Source organism: Thermobia domestica, chromosome 16 (assembly GCF_964235325.1).
Source record: "Thermobia domestica chromosome 16, izTheDome1.hap1.1, whole genome shotgun sequence".
Taxonomy (NCBI): Eukaryota; Metazoa; Arthropoda; class Insecta; order Zygentoma; family Lepismatidae; genus Thermobia; species Thermobia domestica.
Window position 1 is genome coordinate 32,916,742 of NC_137469.1, and position 18,977 is coordinate 32,935,718.

An 18,977-nucleotide genomic window follows, 5' to 3' on the forward strand; every position below is an offset into this window, starting at 1 on the left:
GAGGGTTAGACGTTATGACTTTAGTAATTCTGCGATGTCGTTCACTGTTGTTTGGTAAACCTGGTCCTTGATATAACCAAAAAGGAAGAAATCCAGTGATGCTATGTCCGGTGATCGCGGAGGCCAGTTTATGGACCCATCACGCTCCCGGAAATGTTGTATCCAAATAGGTACGGACATCTAACCCCCCTCCCAATGAGGTAGCACACCATCTTGTTGGAAAATTAAGTCCGGAATATTCTGAATCTGTGACAGAACAAATAACTGTAACATATCAAGATAGATATTAGCTGTGATCGTCTTTTCACTGAAGAAAAAAATTCCAATGATTTTATTGTGCTTAAGACCTCACCACACGTTCAGTTTAGGGCTGTCTCTGACGGTTTCCAACGAACAAAATGACAGTAAGTATGTACACAAAAGCTTGAATATGTTACAAAGAATTTAAGATAAAAATTATTTGTCCATATGTCATATCTTATGCCTTATGAATGTTTGTAATCAGGGAAAGAATTCTGGGATACCCAGTATTATTGCTGTCTCAGGTGTATCACCAAAATTACCCTCTTCGTAGTGACAAATCTATGAATCCCTATGTTTTGCCACCCAATCCTATTTAGCCAGTGATAGTATCCCAATTAATAGCATATTCTACTTGTATTCTTGTAAAGAATCAAAATCCATAGAAATTTCTTAATATGCAATATATTGAAAATTGAATATACATATATCAATAAATCTTGTCCCTGCCTCATATGTACTCCACGCATAAAATGATAGTAAATTAATTTTATGTGTTGGTAGATGCGTTAAAATATTAAATAATACTTTTGATAAAGTGGATAGTGTCAAATATCTAGGATCAATATTAACAGAGGAAAATCATATCCACGAAGAAATTAAATGTCGACTAAAAGCAGGGAATTCGTGTTACTATTCGGTTCAAAATCTCTTGTCGTCGCGAATTCTGTCGAGGAATTTGAAGCTTAAAATATACAAAACGATAATCATGCCTGTTGTTTTGTATGGCTGCGAAACATGGTCACTTACTCTGAGGGAAGAACATAGACTGAAAGTATTTGAGAACAAGATCCTGGGACGAATATTCGGACCCAAGAGGAACGGGAATGGGGAATGGCGGAAACTTCATAACGAGGAACCACATAAGTTATACGGTGTACCCAACATTGTTAGGGTCGTGAAGTCTAGGAGGCTTAGGTGGGCGGCTCATGTAGCTAGAATGGAAGAAAGTAGAAACGCTTTCAAAGTCTTGACTGGAAGACCAATCGGAAAACGACCATTAGGAAGACCTAGGCGCAGATGGGAGGACAATATTAAGATGGATCTCGCAGAGATTGGAATACAAAGTAAAAACTGGATGCAGTTAGCTAAGGATAGAAGTCAGTGGAGAGCTTTTGTGAACGCGGCATTGAACCTCCGGGTTCCATAGGCCATAGAGTTAGTTAGTTTTTAGTTAGTTGGTAGACACGGTGGATCAGTAGTAGAAAGCTAACTTCTGGTGTAGGGAGTCCCTCCCAGGCCATATAAGTTTGTGGTGAAGAACATCGTGCCCGTGGGTTTCCTCAAAGTTCTCCCGTCTCCTCCAAATTATTATTCAACCAATTCTTCCATAATTATTCGGTTTCATTAATCAATCCATCTCCTTTAGCTTCAGTGTTGCCAATTTGGAGGAAAAGTCGCTAAATCTGGGGGATTCGACCTCCACGATAGCGACAAAAAATAATTTTTCCGTTGGTAACTTTTTGGTGATTTTTAACTGACGATTTAGCTACTTACTTACAAATTTAGCGACTTTTTGCTGCAAATAACCTGTTCATCTGTAGAGAAGCGTTATTAGTTCAAAACAGTTTTTATGTTCTTTTCTTTGTTTTTGTTTCTTTCAGTCAGTGGAAGTGATGAAGAGTTTGGGACTACAGCGTACCCACTCCCCCCATAATCCTGCATTGTTATGTTACCCTTGCCTTCTAACGGAGAACAATTACAAATTTGATGTTCTTTAGTTTGCAGAGCTTGCGTTGAGAGACACAAGTAATACGCATTACTGATAGCAACGAGATTAGCTATAGATGCGTGAATAAAGCGAAGTGGGTGTTTATTATATTCGTCATTTGGGATCTTTTAATTATTCTGCACTTTTTCTAGAAAAAATGCATAACGTAAGTACTCTAGTGTTTTATTAATTTGGAACTATTATGAATACAAAATATGAACAAAAGTACCCGAAACAATGTGAAATGATCCCTGCTGAATTCAAGGATTTGTTTCACCCTGTTGACAAAGATGTTTGTAGAACATATTGTTAGTTTATATCTACAACTTTAGACAATGGATTTCACAAATAACTTTTTTTGGCGACTTTTCACCCAAAATTGGAGTAATTTCACCTCTCGTTTAGCTACTTTTTGTGTCAACATTTTGACAACATTGTTTAGCGTATAGGGCATAACATTGGAATTTGAGTTAAAATAATTAATTTTCAATTTTATATGTTAGACTTGGACTAGTTGTTTCCCCCAAGCCCTCGACTTGTCTACAATTTGCTTGCCCACTAGCGACATCTCTTAGCACTAGTAGGAGACAGCGGTAACCTGGCTGCGAACTATTAGGAATTAGCGGAGTTGACAGACTGAACTGTTTTGTGTTTATACTTTCGCCTACATCTTTATGTAACCCGTCACTTCCGACACTTCTGCATAGCATAATCTGGAAATCTGAATGTTCATATCAAGCCCTTGGGAAAATTACACAGTTTCGGAATTAGGGCCCGTCCAAAAACTTGGAAACGTTCCATCGTAACACGCGTTGTTTCCAACGCGAGGAACCGTTAATCGGTGACCTATATTAGCTTAAAGAAAGTTACACATACGCCACCCATAAATGCATATTTCAACAATGTGCAATGGGTGGCAAGGTATTCTCCGCAGGACATAAAAAAAATTCCCAGACATGCTAGGACTTAAATATGGGTCCCAAAATAGGGGAAAATTAAGTCTTAAAAGCAGCGAACACAGTGGGTAGTTGGAAGAGTTATGAACCGCCAGCTCTAGCGTGCTTTGTGTTCGAAGAACTAGTACTGCGATGTATTTTTCACGCCTTTGAAAAGCACTATCTCCAAAATGATACACTTTCCCCACATCCTCATGTGAACTTTTTTTTCTTATTTTGATGTGAGTAATCATCTCTTGCACTTTGTCGGTCTAATTCATTAACCCCATTACATATGAATATGCCATTAAGTAAGACATGTAGTATCTATTATTAAAATGGTCTTACATAAGTTAATAACTCCTATTCCTAATATTTTCTTATAGATCAGAAATTTCGGGGTCCAGTATATGACGCCACCATTGTATGGTACTGAAACGTCTACATTACGAGGAGGATCATGAAAACAATTATTGGTTTATAATAAAGCATTTTATAAGTATTAGATGGGCTAATTTCGAAATTAGTCATATGGTCCCTTGTTTACCGAATTATTTAGAATAAAAAGTTGAGAAGTGTAGAACAGGATTGCCATATGTCTCAAATTTACTGAAAAAGATTGTCGTGGCCGATACAGTACATTACCCCCCCCCCAAAAAAAAACTTAAAAGTCGAACATATGCAATATCCCGCCTAGTATAGTTCGGAAACCAAATGCAATCTATATTTTACGTCTCATGGTTACGCTCTTTTAGGCTAAAAGAGGCAGATGATTAAGGAAAGTGAAAGATAATGAAATAATTGGTAGAATGATCATGTCGGAGGAAATTTGAAACTTTCAAGAACACCCATCTAATTCGGAAAAGAGGATGGTAGAATATGCCAGAATAGGGAAATTTAATTATTGCCTTTTTAGAAAAGTGGGAAGTCTTTATCAAAAGCTTCGCATCACGAAAGCAATACTCACAGCTACTGAAGATTGCTCAGTTTTAGTTTTCTCTCCCAGGTCTAGTGTCAAAAGGGTGTTTTCACTGATAAAAGCCCAGCAGCGGATTGATGAAAGAAATAGATTGTGTCCATTAGTGCTATTACCTGACAATCAGTACATATATGACCCATACAAATTGCACTCAATTTCATAAACTCATGAGTAGTGACAATTATTTAAAGTACCTTCACAAACTATAGTGAAAAATATAATTCGTACAACAAAAACCTTAAAACACAATTATTAAGTAACAGTCACCAAACTAAAAATAAGCTATAATAAATTGGTGTAGTTTCTGAATTTACTTTTAAAAAAAATACTAGGGTCTGGACAGTGCATCATTCTGATATGAATATGAAATTCTTTCCCACTTTCTCATTATATTTATATATTTTGCTTTACAGACACAAATGAAGTGTGGATAGACTCACAAAGGGAGTGAATTACTATAGACAAGCAAATAAGCATAACATTTTAATACGTATGTAAGTGTTGGAGCGAGTTTGTGGCATGATAGATGATTTGTTTTTCTTATAAATCTACTGTATGTCCGACTGTGCTTCACTGCGGCTTTACAGGCCTTTGTGAACTTGACAGTATACAATAGGTTTTGCCACTCAGATTAAAGCATTTGGCGTGGGAGACCCGGGTTCGATTCCCGGTGGGAGCTCATGTGGTTCGGATTCCACGTTAATCAGTCGGTTCACGTCTCATATAGCCTCGCTGCTGAATGGGACGTTAAACTCAAAATCAACTCAACAACTCAACTCAGATTAAAGCAAAGCGCCTCCAATGTTCGTTAACTCACTATTCAAAGTTCTACTGGTATACAATATTTTCACCTTTTAGGAACTCCATTGTGACAACGTTAATCTTATGGGCACGAAATGAAACCTAAAACATCTAATAGAAAAAAAAACAGTAATTTTCTGAAAATTTCAATGAGAACTGGCAAATCTACACAAAATTTGGAATTGACCAGTAAAAACGACAGGTTTCTAGAGCAAATGGTTTTCGAGATCTCATTGTAGAAAAGAGATAAAAGTAATTTGAAATTTTTGAGTGCAACGTCCCACAATTATGCCCGTTAGGCTAAGGAAAACGACGATTTAAGCAAGTGAATGATAATGGAAGAATTGGTGAAATGAGAAATTGGGAGGAAATGTGAGTACTCTGAGAAAACCCACGAGCACGGTGTTGTTTACCACAAACTTACTTGGCCGGGGATCGAACTAGAGAACCCAAGCACCAGAGGTAAGCGCTCTACCACTGAGCCACCGTGCCCTACATAAACATACATAGATAAAAACAATATGAAGTGTAGAAATGTATTTTTAATGGGTAATCTGCCTAATACTAGTCACCGACTTGCTTTCTCATGGGAACGACGTCTACTATAATATTATCGTCTTATCCAGCTACAGAAGTACACAGTGTAGTTAGCTCACGGAATGGGACCTTCACTAGGCATATTAGAAATAAACATTCTCCCAGCGTAGCATGCAGAGAAATAATGAATCCCATTAGTTCATTTGTAGTACTTAACAGGAAACAACACATTCAATTGGTTCATTCATAATACTTATCAGGAATCAATAAATACTATTGGTTCATTTATAATACTTATCAGGAAACAACCAACTCCACTTGTTCTTTAATAATATTGTATTTATCAGAAAACAATATATTCCATTGGTTGATTTAAAATACTTATCAGGGAACAATAAATTCCATTGGTTGATTTAAAATACTTATCAGAAAACAATAAATCCATTGGTTCATTTATAATACTTATCCGGAAATTATAAATCCCATTGGTTGATTTAAAATACTTGTCAGGAAACAATAAATCCATTGGTTCATTTATAATACTTATCAGGATATTATAAATCCCATTGGTTGATTTAAAATACTTATCAGGAAACAACAAATCCCATTAGTTCATTTCTAATACTTATCAGCAAATAATAAATTTTATTGGTTCATTTATAATACTTATCAGGAAACAATAAATCCCATTGGTTGATTTAAAATACTTATCAGGAAACAATAAATCACATTGGCTCATTTATAACTGTCGTCCAGTACATATGTAATATAAAGAGGGAATATTTTGTATGTATGTTCAGTGTCAGTCGCTGGGAAAAGAAGAAAGCAAGCTAATATCCAGCAGGCATTTAACAGAAAAAGAATATACAAAGAAAATACCAAGAATAACGGTGAAGCTTGACGTGTAAAAGGTTACGCATATACTTTCCGCTGAGATGCGAATAGGGCATCATAATATATGTTGTCTGTATTACCTTACCTCTCGTGTGATCTGATTATGATAATGTTAGAGGATCTCATGTAGAAACATGATAATGTGATGTGTAAAACTGTGAAAAGATGAGAAGAGGGAAAGCAACTAGTATTTAAAGGAGGTAATCATAAAGCAGCTCCACAATGTATCGTGAAATGTAAGAATTTCTTGGTATTCATTTTCGGAACAGTAATGCGTCATATACGAGGGTGTAGCTCTTCACACTTTCTGAAAATTTATTTTCATAAGTATTCTGCCATCAGTAGAAGTTCGCTTGCTGTAAAATGTGAATATTGCGTATAGTTCCGCCCGATGCTAAACCCCATAAAGCCTCGCTGCTGAAAGGGACGTTAAACTCAAAATCAACTCAACTCCTTTCTTATCAAATAATTATCTTGATTATGATCCAACCTCCCTTTTGCATCTTTTGCTTGATTCTACTATGGCACCAGTGGCGTACACAGAATTTTATCAAAGGGAGTTCAAGCACTGAATCTCGTATCCTTTTATGACAAATGTGATTTTCGTATAGTACGTATCTTGATATAGTAAACGTTTATTCCCCCCCTAAATCCTCCCTTGTGTAAGCCACTGACGACACCAGTGACGACACTAGACGGGGTAAGAGGGTGAGCATCCCCCTCGATGGCCAACTCTGCCCACTGACTGTCCCCAGACATGTTGTACTGTAGTTTAGGTCAAGTAATACAGAACAACCCTTCTCGGTATACGAAACATAGCTGTCCCCCCCAAAAGAAATGTCTATGCCCAGCGTCTACCCCCAGAGAAATTAAAGTTGGCGTCGTCACTGGATGACATAGACTACTAATTAATTTGATTGTTTAATCACAATTCCATAATAACAGAAGTCGGGACGCGTGGGGACACCGTTATTCCACTTCCAAAATAAATATCTATAGCGTCCCTCCACTTCCTAAAAAATTACAATAGGCAAAGATAGGCACGGGGAACGGCGTGACGTCATGCGTCCCCCTACCTTTTCAGATCCACCTTTGCCCCCGTATAATATTATTAGCGTTTAACGAAAAAATGTCCAAAAATGAGATCTACCAATCGATAGAACTGATTGAGCTGAACAAAATTACACGGATGACTGTACGTGAATCCTGATGCGTAGTTTTTGAGAAAAATGATTTTTTTGGGAAAGCCTAAAATTGATAATGTACTAATGAGCACACCACTTTATGAAGATGAAAGTGATACTGAAGTATATAATCATCAAGCTTTTCACTATGACGCTTGGAAGACGATAGTATACAATATTGTTAATTAGATATAGCATAAAATTATAATTAACTATTTAACTTTAATTGTTGTCCACATTATAAGATATAGGCTATAACATAAGGTAAGATATAGGCTATAAAATCTATAAAATATAGGCTATAAGATAAGGTAAGATATAGGCTATAAAATTTAGACTATAAGATAAGATATAGCCTATAAGATAAGGAAAAATATAGGCTATAAAATCTAGACTATAAGATAAGATAAGATATAGGCTATAAGATAAGGTAAGATATAGGCTATAAAATCTAGACTATAAGATAAGATTTAGGCTATAATAAGAGATAGACTGTAAGATAAGATATAGGTTATATCAATCTATAGATCATGTCGAGTTGAACAAAATGGCTTACTTGAAGATGAATTCTGAATCGTAGTTTTCGAGAAACAAAAAGCTAGAAAATAATTTACGCAATAAAAAATACTATATTGCTCGTTGCTAGCTTGGTGTAATTGATACTTTCTATTCTAAGGAATTGACTTAGTAGAGTGTAGTTGAAAGGAGAACTCGACAGTCATGTTGTCTATTGCCAACACTGTTTAATATCTATCTAGAAGAGATGGTGATAAAGACATTATGAAATGAAGATCCATTTCGGTAGGAGGTGCGTACAGTGATTAGGTGTATACGGTTTGCAGATGATATGGCTCTTGCTGTGGAATCTGGAAAGAAAATCGTTAAGTTGTTAGAAAACTTGAGGAAAGACTGTGAAGAATATGGGATGGAAATATATGTTAGAAAGACTAAAGCCATGGTGATTGGAACGAAGCGGTTGGTATCAAATATAGAATCAGGAGGGAAGAAAAATAGAACAGATGAGTATTTTTGATATTTGAGTAGTACTATTAGTGGTGATATGAAAGGCGAACGTAAATAAAAGCAACGATAGCAATGGCGAACGAAGCCCTTAAAAGGAGAAAAGTCTGTTTTGTGGGACCTTAAATAAAGAGTTCAGAAAAAAGACTTATAAAATGCTTCATGTAGAGTGTTGTACTGTATGAGGCGAAAACATGGACATTACGCAAAAGTGATGAAAAACTACTGGAAGCATTCGAGATGTGGATGTGGGAAGAATCGGGAGAATAGCTGGATCAAGCGGAAAACGAATGAGAGGGTGTTACAAATGGTGGGGAAGAAAAGAAACAATTTTTAGATAGTATTACGAAGAGGAAGAGCAATTGGTTGAGACATTGGCTGAGAATGAGCTGTATCATGAAGGATGTGCTCGAGGGTACGGGGGAAGGAAAGAGAGGGAGAGGGCGAAGGAGACTACAATTAATGGACGATATCGAAACAGAAAAATCGTTCGTGAAGATAAAGAGGTTATCGGAAGACCGTGAGGTATGGAAGTTTCTCAGTTGCAGTAAGAGATCTGCCAATAATGGCAGAATACCTATGATGATGATGATGATTCTAGGAAATAGACCATTTATTTATGTATTATATGTGAAAAATATACGCTATTCAGTAGAAAATCAGATCTATTGTTTGTTTTCACTTAACAGTGACGTACACTCATGTCCAAAATTATTGTCGCATATCTATGAATATGTTATTGTAGGCAATAATTTGATAACGAATTCACCCGGTATTTCTTACAATGTTACTATGTGTATAATCGGCAAAGGCATGTATGGGGCAAATTTCATTTCAAAAGAGCAGTAAATAACAACAATAAATCGAAAATAAAACTTTTTTTGTCCATTTAGCAACATTTTGTTTTACTCATTCTAATTTTCGTATTTATAATTCTTTTCTTATGAAATTTACCACAAATACCAGTATACATTTCCCGATAATACACATAGTATCAGTATTAAAAATACCCTGTAAAATCATTATCAAATTATATTCTTATAAGAAAACAGTTATAGATATGTGACAATAATTTTGGACATGAGTGTACATACTTCTTGTAAGTGCTAACATCGATTAGGTCATAATCTGTGCATAAGCTTCTTCCAAGCCTTTAATAAAAGGAAAGAATTCATGTTCTTTGAAAGCGTCTAATTGATTCGTTGGGGCATCTCTTCTCAAGGGTGTTTTGTCTGATATGCTACATATCTAAACGGATAACATAAATCGGCCTTTAGCTACAGAATAAACATCATTATCTTAAAGTATCCCCTGTAAATAAAGATAATAGCTACAATATTGCCTTTGATTCAAGTTAACAAAACTATAGTATTAGGAAATTTCCAGAACACCAAAACATTATTTGTTCAATTAAACTCGATTTGGACTGTCTTCTTTAGCTTAAAGGGGTTAACATGGAACATAAAAGTAGAAATGAGGAGCCTAATATCAAAATTCGCCATGTCCATTTCGCTTAGTTTCGAGTAATCTCGTAAAACGTGCAGTAAAGCTTCATATACACGCGTACAAGGTCCCATATTTGAACTAGTTTTTTAGTATGAAATATTAACCTTTTTTTAAAAAAAATTCTGTTCCCATGGAATTCCTTTAGATCAAACATATAACAAGCGATTTACAACTCAATTTCGGTATAAAAAATGGAGTTGGCTGTTTTTGATACTATAGTGCGTCCAGTAAGAGAACGTCTCTGACAGCTCGCAGTGACATTGCCACTACTCGCGTGTCAAGGTTTTTTTTTTCGGTGCAACTGAAGTGGAAATTTAATTAATGGTATAAGACAGAGTGATCATGGTTGGTAACACTGGTATCAAAGTAGGGGCTGCAATGTCCCACCGCATGTGGTAAGAAACGTCAGAGACCATCTCTTGTTGGCCGTGCTATAGGCACCTCAAATTTTGTTTCATTTCAATTTCGACTCTTTCTTCTTTTCCTTCTTTTTAACACACATCCATTCCATACATCATGCCAGACCATCTTACGCACATTGATTAGTTCTTTGTTCCTATTTCAACATCGAGCCTATAATGAGACGTACGCATTACAATTTAAAACGCAGAGTCCAAACAGATCTTCAAGACACCATAGCCGGACAGACCAAGTGCGAATGTCAGATTCGCGAATATCACAAATTTTTCGCTTGTTTGTAGAACTATTACCAAGTAAGTGGGTGGCTTCTTTGTATACTACAACTGGTCTTTCTTAACGAACTGTTACCATAAGACATTAAAACGGTTCTAGAGCCCAGCTGTGTTGTAGTGTCACACTGTTAAAGAAGGAGACAGCTACGCAAAGAGTTGTCTTGTGTGAAAGTTGAAGGTCGGAGGATACACACGACAGTGAGAAATCACATAAGTCCTGCTGACAACTTATTGTTTAGAAATGTTTCTGCCTGTGAGAAAAAGTGAAAGAAAAGAAAAATAATTACATTATTCTAAAAAAAACTGAATCTTTTTTCCTCTCCTTCCGTGTGACTGACGTCTTCTCAGGTTACACATTACGGTGCTATATGGTAACTTTTGTCATAAATACATAAAATTTTAATAAAATGAACGGAATATGCGTAATTTTATATATTTTTTCTTTCATTCATATAGGCTTTCGTTTTATTTATTCAAGATTTGTAAGGGGCCATGATGGCTCAGTGGTAGACCTTTCACCTCCGGTGCATGTGGTCTCTGGTTCGATCCCAGCTCCCTTCAAGTGAACTTTATGGTAGACAAACACCGTGCGCATGGATTTCCTCGGGGTTTTCCCGTATCCTCCCACTTTCTTCATTCCACCATTTCTTTCATTTCTTGTCATCACCGTCTCCTTTAGCCTAGCCGGCATAACCGTAGGACGTAAAACTCAAAGATTTCATTTAACTTTTTTTTTTTTCAAAATTTGTGATAAGATTGAGAGAAATCGATAATTTCAATTTGTGTGACTCATCGGCTGGTCACCTTAACTTCATTCAAGGAATTATTATGATTTTTATCGGTGTATCACTGGAGCTCTTTCTGCTTATGTCAGCGTACTCCATCGGTGTATCACTGGAGCTCTTTCTGCTTATGTCAGCGTGCTCCATCGGTGTATCACTGAAGCTCTTTGCTTATGTCAGCGTGCTCCATCGGTGTATCACTGGAGCTCTTTCTGCTTATGTCAGCGTGCTCCATCGGTGGGTCCTTGTAGTTTTATATGTTTGAGAGCAATGATCTGCTAAAGGCACTGCATTTTTTTCTGCTGGAGATTGCATGTTCCACTAGTGGGTTATTGTAGTTTTTAATTTGAAGCCTCGTGTTTTACCAAGAAGTCATTGAGTGTTTCTATTTGCGGTTCAAGTTCTTTCAGTAGATCACTGCTGATTTCTTCCCTAAGGATGCGTAGGTTGAGTCACTGTAAATTTCATTTTGAGATATATTTCTGCCTATGGATCACCAGCATTTTTCTTATTTGAGATAATGTGTTTTATTAATGAGTACAGCATTTTTTTCTATTCAGAATGTGCGTATTCTACACCTGGGTCATTAGTTTTCTTTGTTTGATGTTACATGTTCCTCAAGAGAGTCACTGTACTTGTCTATTTGAAATTGCATGTTCCCTCAATGAGTTACTGGATTTTTTTGTATTTTATTTCGCATGTTCCCAAAGAATCAATGAAGTTTATCTATTTTTATTTCGAATATTCCAACAATGTGTGACTGAAACTTTCGTATTTGATTTTGAATGTTCCACCAATGAGTTACTGAAACGTTTGTAGCTGATTTCACATGATCCACCAATGAGGCACTGGAGCTTTGAGATATCATTGTTCATACTCTTCAATGGCTCACTGAAACTTTTGATTTTTATCGTTTCACCGATGAGTCAGTGGAACTTTTGTATTTGATTTTGATTCTTCCAGCAACGAGTCACTAAAGCATTTGTATTTAATGTCCCCGAAACTTTTGTATTTGATTTCGAATGTTCTACCTATAAGTTACTGGTGCTTTTCTATTTGAGATGACATCATGTTGTTGGTGGATCATGATAAATAACTATTGTATTTTCATATTTGTGGTTGTGTTGTCTACCAGTGAGTAGCACATTTCCACCGATGGTTTGCTGCAGTTTTTCTGTTGAAGGTTATATTTTCCTTCCACCTGCATACAATGATTTTAGTACACAACAAAACAAAAATTGTTCTCCATCCTGAGTGACCTATAGGTAAATCATCAGCGTGGACGTTAAATGGGAGAACAGGAAGGAAAAATATCAGAAGGATTGTTTTCATAAAGCAGAAATCACAATTAAAACAAATTAGGGGCACAGACCTCAGTTACTCTTATGCTTATCCGTTGAGTTGATTTTGAGTTTAACGCCCCTTTCAACAGCGTCTCCCTATATGAGACGGGACCTACTGATTAACGTCGAATCCGAACCACATGAGCTCCCACCAGGAATCGAACCAGGGTTTTTCACGCCAAAGGCACTTACGCTAACCGCTTAGCCACGAAGGAACTCTACAATTATCTGTGGTTCTAAATAAAATAACAGCAATGGTGTAAAACTATGTGTTTGACAAGCTATTGATTACTATTTATTTATTTATTATTTTTACTATAGTATAACTTTCGGAATAGCATAATCTTATGACTGAATTTTAGCTAGTCCGACTGATATCGTACAAAATATTGTATGGCAACCTAGTCTTACTCTCGCTGTTGAACTTACTTCAAAGACTCAGTAACAAAAACTGAAATTCCCACTTTAGTTTCTTCTCATTAAAAAAATGCTTACGAAGTTACATACCAGCAGCATACAAAAGCTTGTAGTTATAAACGAATATGATAAGAAAGCACAGGCAAATGGCTTTATCTTGCTAGTAAACTAGTTCCAAAAACCAGACCAACATGCGGGTATAGAATGATAAGAAGTAAGTAGACACCTGTGTTATTGATAAAATATACTGGTAAAACAATGTTATGTCTTTACGAAAATACGAAGTATTATTTACAGTATTCTGTGCTTTTCTCTTTATTTTGATGGATGTCGTGTTCACTGTTCCTCTTGCAGACAAGTTAGCTTTCGTGGCTATGCAGTAAAATATATGCGTATATCCATATTTCATCAGAATTACACCAAATAGAATGGATGTTAAATGATTTGTCCACGATGCGGTCATTTCGCACCCTTCACAATAACCAGAAACGAAAGAGGTAACGAGACAATGATATTATAACTACGTCTATGATTGTTTGGCCGAAGGCAGATTCTAGCTTACTTATCCTAATGTGCCTGTTAAAGTTATGCAGATGTAGGATGGCCAGTTTCTTTCCCCTATGGTTCAAAACACGGAAAAGGTAAAGTGATTATAACGAGCTGAAGTGTAAGAGCTATATAACTTTCGTTTGAGTTTAGGATAACGGGTTAAGATTTAGGATTAGGAATATCAAGTATACAAGAACTGTATTATTTTGGTTTGAGATTTAGGATAATCAATTGTACGTCATTACTATTCCTCCGATGTAAAGCACTAGAGTGTGAAGGAATCAAAACCTTCACAAAGAGTATCTTACAAATAGTGTCTGTAATTACAAGAGGAAACTCGTTAAATTGAAGGTAACTTGTAGTTAAAATTGTGTTGTTCTAGTAGTTCAACTATGTTATTCTTATATAAATTGTATAAGTTCAGCTATCTTGACTCTGGAACTATTACTTAAGTAATTAATACTTTTCTGATCAAAGTACATACATATTTATTGAGACTGTTACGACTTGATTTAATGTTAATAAATAAGTATATACTCTCGTCAGAAAAGCATTAATTATTTTAAAAATTATAAATTTATTTAAACCTTTATTTATTAGTTAGTTTGTATATAAGATTCTTTTTCCGCAGCCTTCTCTAAAATTTTAGACGGACGCATTTCGTGACATAACTCCTTCTGCTGACTCCCGTACTCTGATCTTAGTAACTATTTCCTCAAAAGGATGTGCTCTTACTATTCAAATAGCAAGAAGATTGGTATCGGAATAGCAAGAATAGGCTTCATTCAGTAAAATCTATTATAGATAATTAATTGGTAAACGTCATCGCGCATTGGTCGCCAATCGGAAGGTGTGGGATTTTGGGGGATGTGCAGGAATCGAGAATATTTCGAATCTCGACTCGACTCGATTCGAATTCGAGTCGAGACTCACTTTGTAAAATTCCAGACCAGTCGAGACAAACTTATTTCTCGACTCGAATTTTCGAGTCGAAACACGAGTTGAGTCGAGACTGCTCGTAAAAACCTCGACTCGACTCGAAAGTCTCGAAAATCTTTCTATAATTTTTAATATTATTTTGAAGAAAGTATTCACTCAGAAACAGCATTGAAATCAATTCCAGCATTTATTATTTTAGAAAGGTACAGAAAACATAAACTTAATAGTTAATCTTTCGTGATCAAGATTTAATTTTCAGCTCAATTCAGTGAATTAAAACTAATAATTGATGTCGTGATATTTGATTGTACCTCAAATATAATAATAATAATAATAATAATAATAATTATTATTATTATTATTATTATTATTATAATTATAATTATGATAATAATAATAATAATTATAATAATGATAATAATAATAATAATAATAGATTATCCAGCTTGTATAAAACTACTGCGATAAGGTGAACTTCATAAATTCTCTAAATGAGAAATTGGGTCTATAGTAATTTAGCATACTTATAATTATTGTTTGCGTGCTCATGTGGTGCCAATTCTCTCCAGGGACCTAACAAAGATTCATGCCAAGACGCGTCGCCGTTGTTATCCGTGGTCATACTGGCAATTAGGTAGGTAGTCATAATGTTCTGGCCGGTGTGTGCGTATATTTTCTCTTTTACTTTGTCTAGACTCGAATTTCGAGACGTATCGTCTCGAATTCGAGTCGAGTCGAGACAGTAACTGTCGAGAGACACGAGTCGAGACAGAAACATAGTATTTTCGAGTCGAGACACTTTCTCGTGACAAGTCAAGTCAGGCTTAAATCTCGACTCGTGCGCATTCCTAGTATTCTCATATTTACTCGTAAGAGTGGAGTAGTTCACATCGTTTGATTTTTTCTTCTTTTAAATCCTTTATTTGTTCCTGTTCCTTACAAGCAACATCGAATTCTTGCGGATCATTCGTTTGGATAGTTCTAATCTTCGTGAACAGGAGATATTCAGATTTAATACTGTATTTATTTGCCGAATTTCGTAAAAGTTTGTTTTAGTTTTCTATTATTTTTGGCATGTAGGAAGATATTTCAACGAAACTGCTTTTGACTAGTCCTCCTGAGAAGCATTCTTAATTATAATTGACGATAATACGGGCAATGCTGCTTACTAGAAACTAGGGATGGGCAAAACCGGTTTTTATAAAAACCGAAAACACATCGGTGAAAACTTTTCGAAAACACATAAAACTATTTCTGTGGAAATGGATTCGGTTTCCGGAGAACAACGAAACACCATTCTGGTCAGAAATAGAACAAATTTTGGAAAAAAACCGGAATCGGTTTTGAAGAAAACCGAAACCGTACCAGGTGAAAAACCGAACCGGTTTTGAAGAAAACCGAAACCGGTTCCGGTGAAAAACCTGAAAATTTTCAAAAACCGGTTTCGGTTTTTCTAAAAACCTGAAACCGAAAAACCGGTTTTTGTGCCCACCACTACTAGAAACACATGCTTAGCTATTTTAAGCCAATGTTGCTTGAAAATAAACACCCTGTATTTTTATCCAAAATACAAAAAAAAAACATTAAAAATTACAAAATCATGGCCAGGAAGTAGTGTTTCAGCCATGAAAACATACCAAAACTTTTTGGGGGGTCAACATATCCAATATATTTAAATCAAAAATTTTCTTGTAAGCCTTATATCTGGAGAACTTCATACAGTGTAGCCAAACTCAAACTATTACTTAACTCAGCACGGTGTGTTTAAAATTTCGTAGCCCTTGATCCAAAACCTAATTATTGGCCAAGATCAAGGGTGCCCATGTTGTGGTTTCCAAGGGGAAGGGGCAAGTATAAGCAACGTTTCAAATATAGTTTCCAATTTTGCTGTAACTAATGTAAAAATTCTATTGAGTTTTCGATATCCCCAAGTAAAATTTCCTCTTAGGGGGGACGAACACCCCACTTTGTCCCCCCTGATGGGCGCCTTTGGTCAAGATAGCAATCTTTTTATGCATTTTTTGCATCATTCCTAAAATTCTTGTTGCGAAGATTTCTCAATGCTTGTCAAAAGATTTTAAATGTTTATTTGTTATATGTTACTATAATCGTTATTTTTTACTTATTTTCTTGTAATATATTTTATATTTTGTTATTCTTTTAGTATTTTCATGTTTCTCTGTTTTGATTTATATAATATATATTGTTGTGCTTGAAGTTTATTTCTTAAGCAGTTTTGTTTTGGATTCCTAATGCACAGAATGAGTTTGCCATTGGCCTTATAGTAACCTCGGTGCTGCCATCTCCATTAAAGTTCCAGTAATCAACCCTTCTGTTGATTAAAGTACGTTATGGGTCAGTATTGTTATTCAAGAGTCCTTTTAACAATAAACCGTCATTTGGAATGGAATGCGGACTTCCGCATGTCACATATTTGAAGACGAGTCACATTCCTACCTATAAAAGGGCGGGAAAACGAAACCAAGTCTGCTTAATCATGTGCAACATGAAATATCCATAATGGCCGTCACTTACATGCGGCTATACACTACTCTCGCAATGGAAGAAGGTGTGTACATTAGGTGTATGCGTTGTATAAGAAGAATGTGAGCTGTAAAATGTTTTCTCCTTTTGGAACTTTATCTACAGACGGTAGACACGTCACGCTATCTGAATTGTAGTGAACGTCTGATGCCACGGTTCGTCACACAACAGCAGAAGAGAGAGAATCATCTCAGAACAATGCAGCAAGGTGTCTGCAAAAGCTGGCCTTGTGAAATATCATTTCTGATCTCTCTAAATGTCATGCCAAGGTGTTTCTTTCTTTCAAAAGAAAGAAATAACTTTCATTTTTAATTCATTTTATTTTATTGATTTCTCGATGGTTAAATAGTATTTTGACACATTTAAATATTTATTATGCCCCAAACGAAACCGTAAAAACTGTGTTGTTGAATAAATTGACACTTCTGCACTTGTTTTGATACTAAAATGCCTCTCAAAACTTTATTTGTAGAAAGTTTATTTTTTTAAATGGAAATTTGTTTCTGACTCTTGTAATTCAATGTACACTCATGTCCAAAATTATTGTCGCATGTCTATAAATATGTTGTGGTAGGAATATAATTAGATAACGAATCCACCCGGTATTTCTTATATAGATAGTAATTGTATAATCGGCAAAGATACGTATGTGGCAAACTTCATGTCAAAAGAGCAGTAAATAAGAACAATAAAACGAAAATAAAACTTGCTTGTCCATTTAGCAACATTTTGTTTTACTCATTCTAATTTTCGTATTTACAATTCTTTTCCTACGAAATTTACCACAAATATACATTTTCCGATTATACACATAACATCAGTATTAAACGTACACTGGAAAATCATTATCAAATTATATTCTTAGAAGAAGACAGTTATAGATATGCGACAATCATTTTGGACATGAGTGTACCTATTTGAGAAGTTTGTTTTTGAATAGATATGGATCTTATCCAAGCATTTTAATACGTTTAACTGTCATTTTTAGTAAAAAGTATTATTGTCAATGGGCTAAAAACCTCATTATAATCAGACACCGTCTTCAAAGCATGGAGAGAATTATTCCAAAAGATAGGAAAATAATTACATGGATCAGAAAAAAATAACGAGAGTAACGTATATTATGATGAAAATGAAAGCAATGAAATACCCGGGTTACATCCTCGGCGGAGGGTATCTGTCCCGGATATAAACTGGTACAGTGGTCCAGATCCCGCTCTAAGCAAAATGAAATGAATTGAAATCTTGCACTTTATCGTCCCACAATTATCTCTTTTAGGCTAAAGGAGACGATGATTCAAACAAGTGAATGATGGAAGAAATGGTGGAATGAGAAAGTGGGAGAACCCCGAGAAAACCCACGGACACGATGTTGTTCACCATAAACTTACTTGTTCGGGGATCGAAATAGAGACCCCGCCCGCCGTACACCGGTGGTAAGTGCCGTACCACTCAGCCACCGTATGCTAGGACCCGCCTCTTATAGTCTCAGTGACGTAAAGAGGTGTTAATCTCCAAACAGAAAATCAAATTAGTAATATATATCTTTTTCAAGTAATCCAGCGAAGAAATTGTAGAAAGTTCTCGAAAGAAACAAGCGAGTGTGAAATTTGGCAAATATTTATTATTGGTACTACTCGTATGCATATCACTACTGAAGACATACGTAGCTAGAGAAAGGCATTAACTTTTTTTATTTTGATGTTGTTGTGAATTAAGTTTGTTTAGAATTCAGGAAGCTGAAACATAAATGAGTAAAGAACGACTTTAATTCTTAATAATAATAATAATAATAATAATAATAATAATAATAATAATAATAATAATAATAATAATAATAATAA

At 35.5% G+C, this 18,977-nt stretch overlaps 1 protein-coding gene across 1 annotated transcript in view; it reads right to left on the minus strand.

The window, feature by feature from the left end:
• Positions 1-18,977, minus strand: part of LOC145672977 (ATP-binding cassette sub-family G member 8) — a 164,778-nt gene that overhangs the window by 68,904 nt on the left and 76,897 nt on the right. The gene's annotated exons all lie outside the window — the stretch shown is intronic.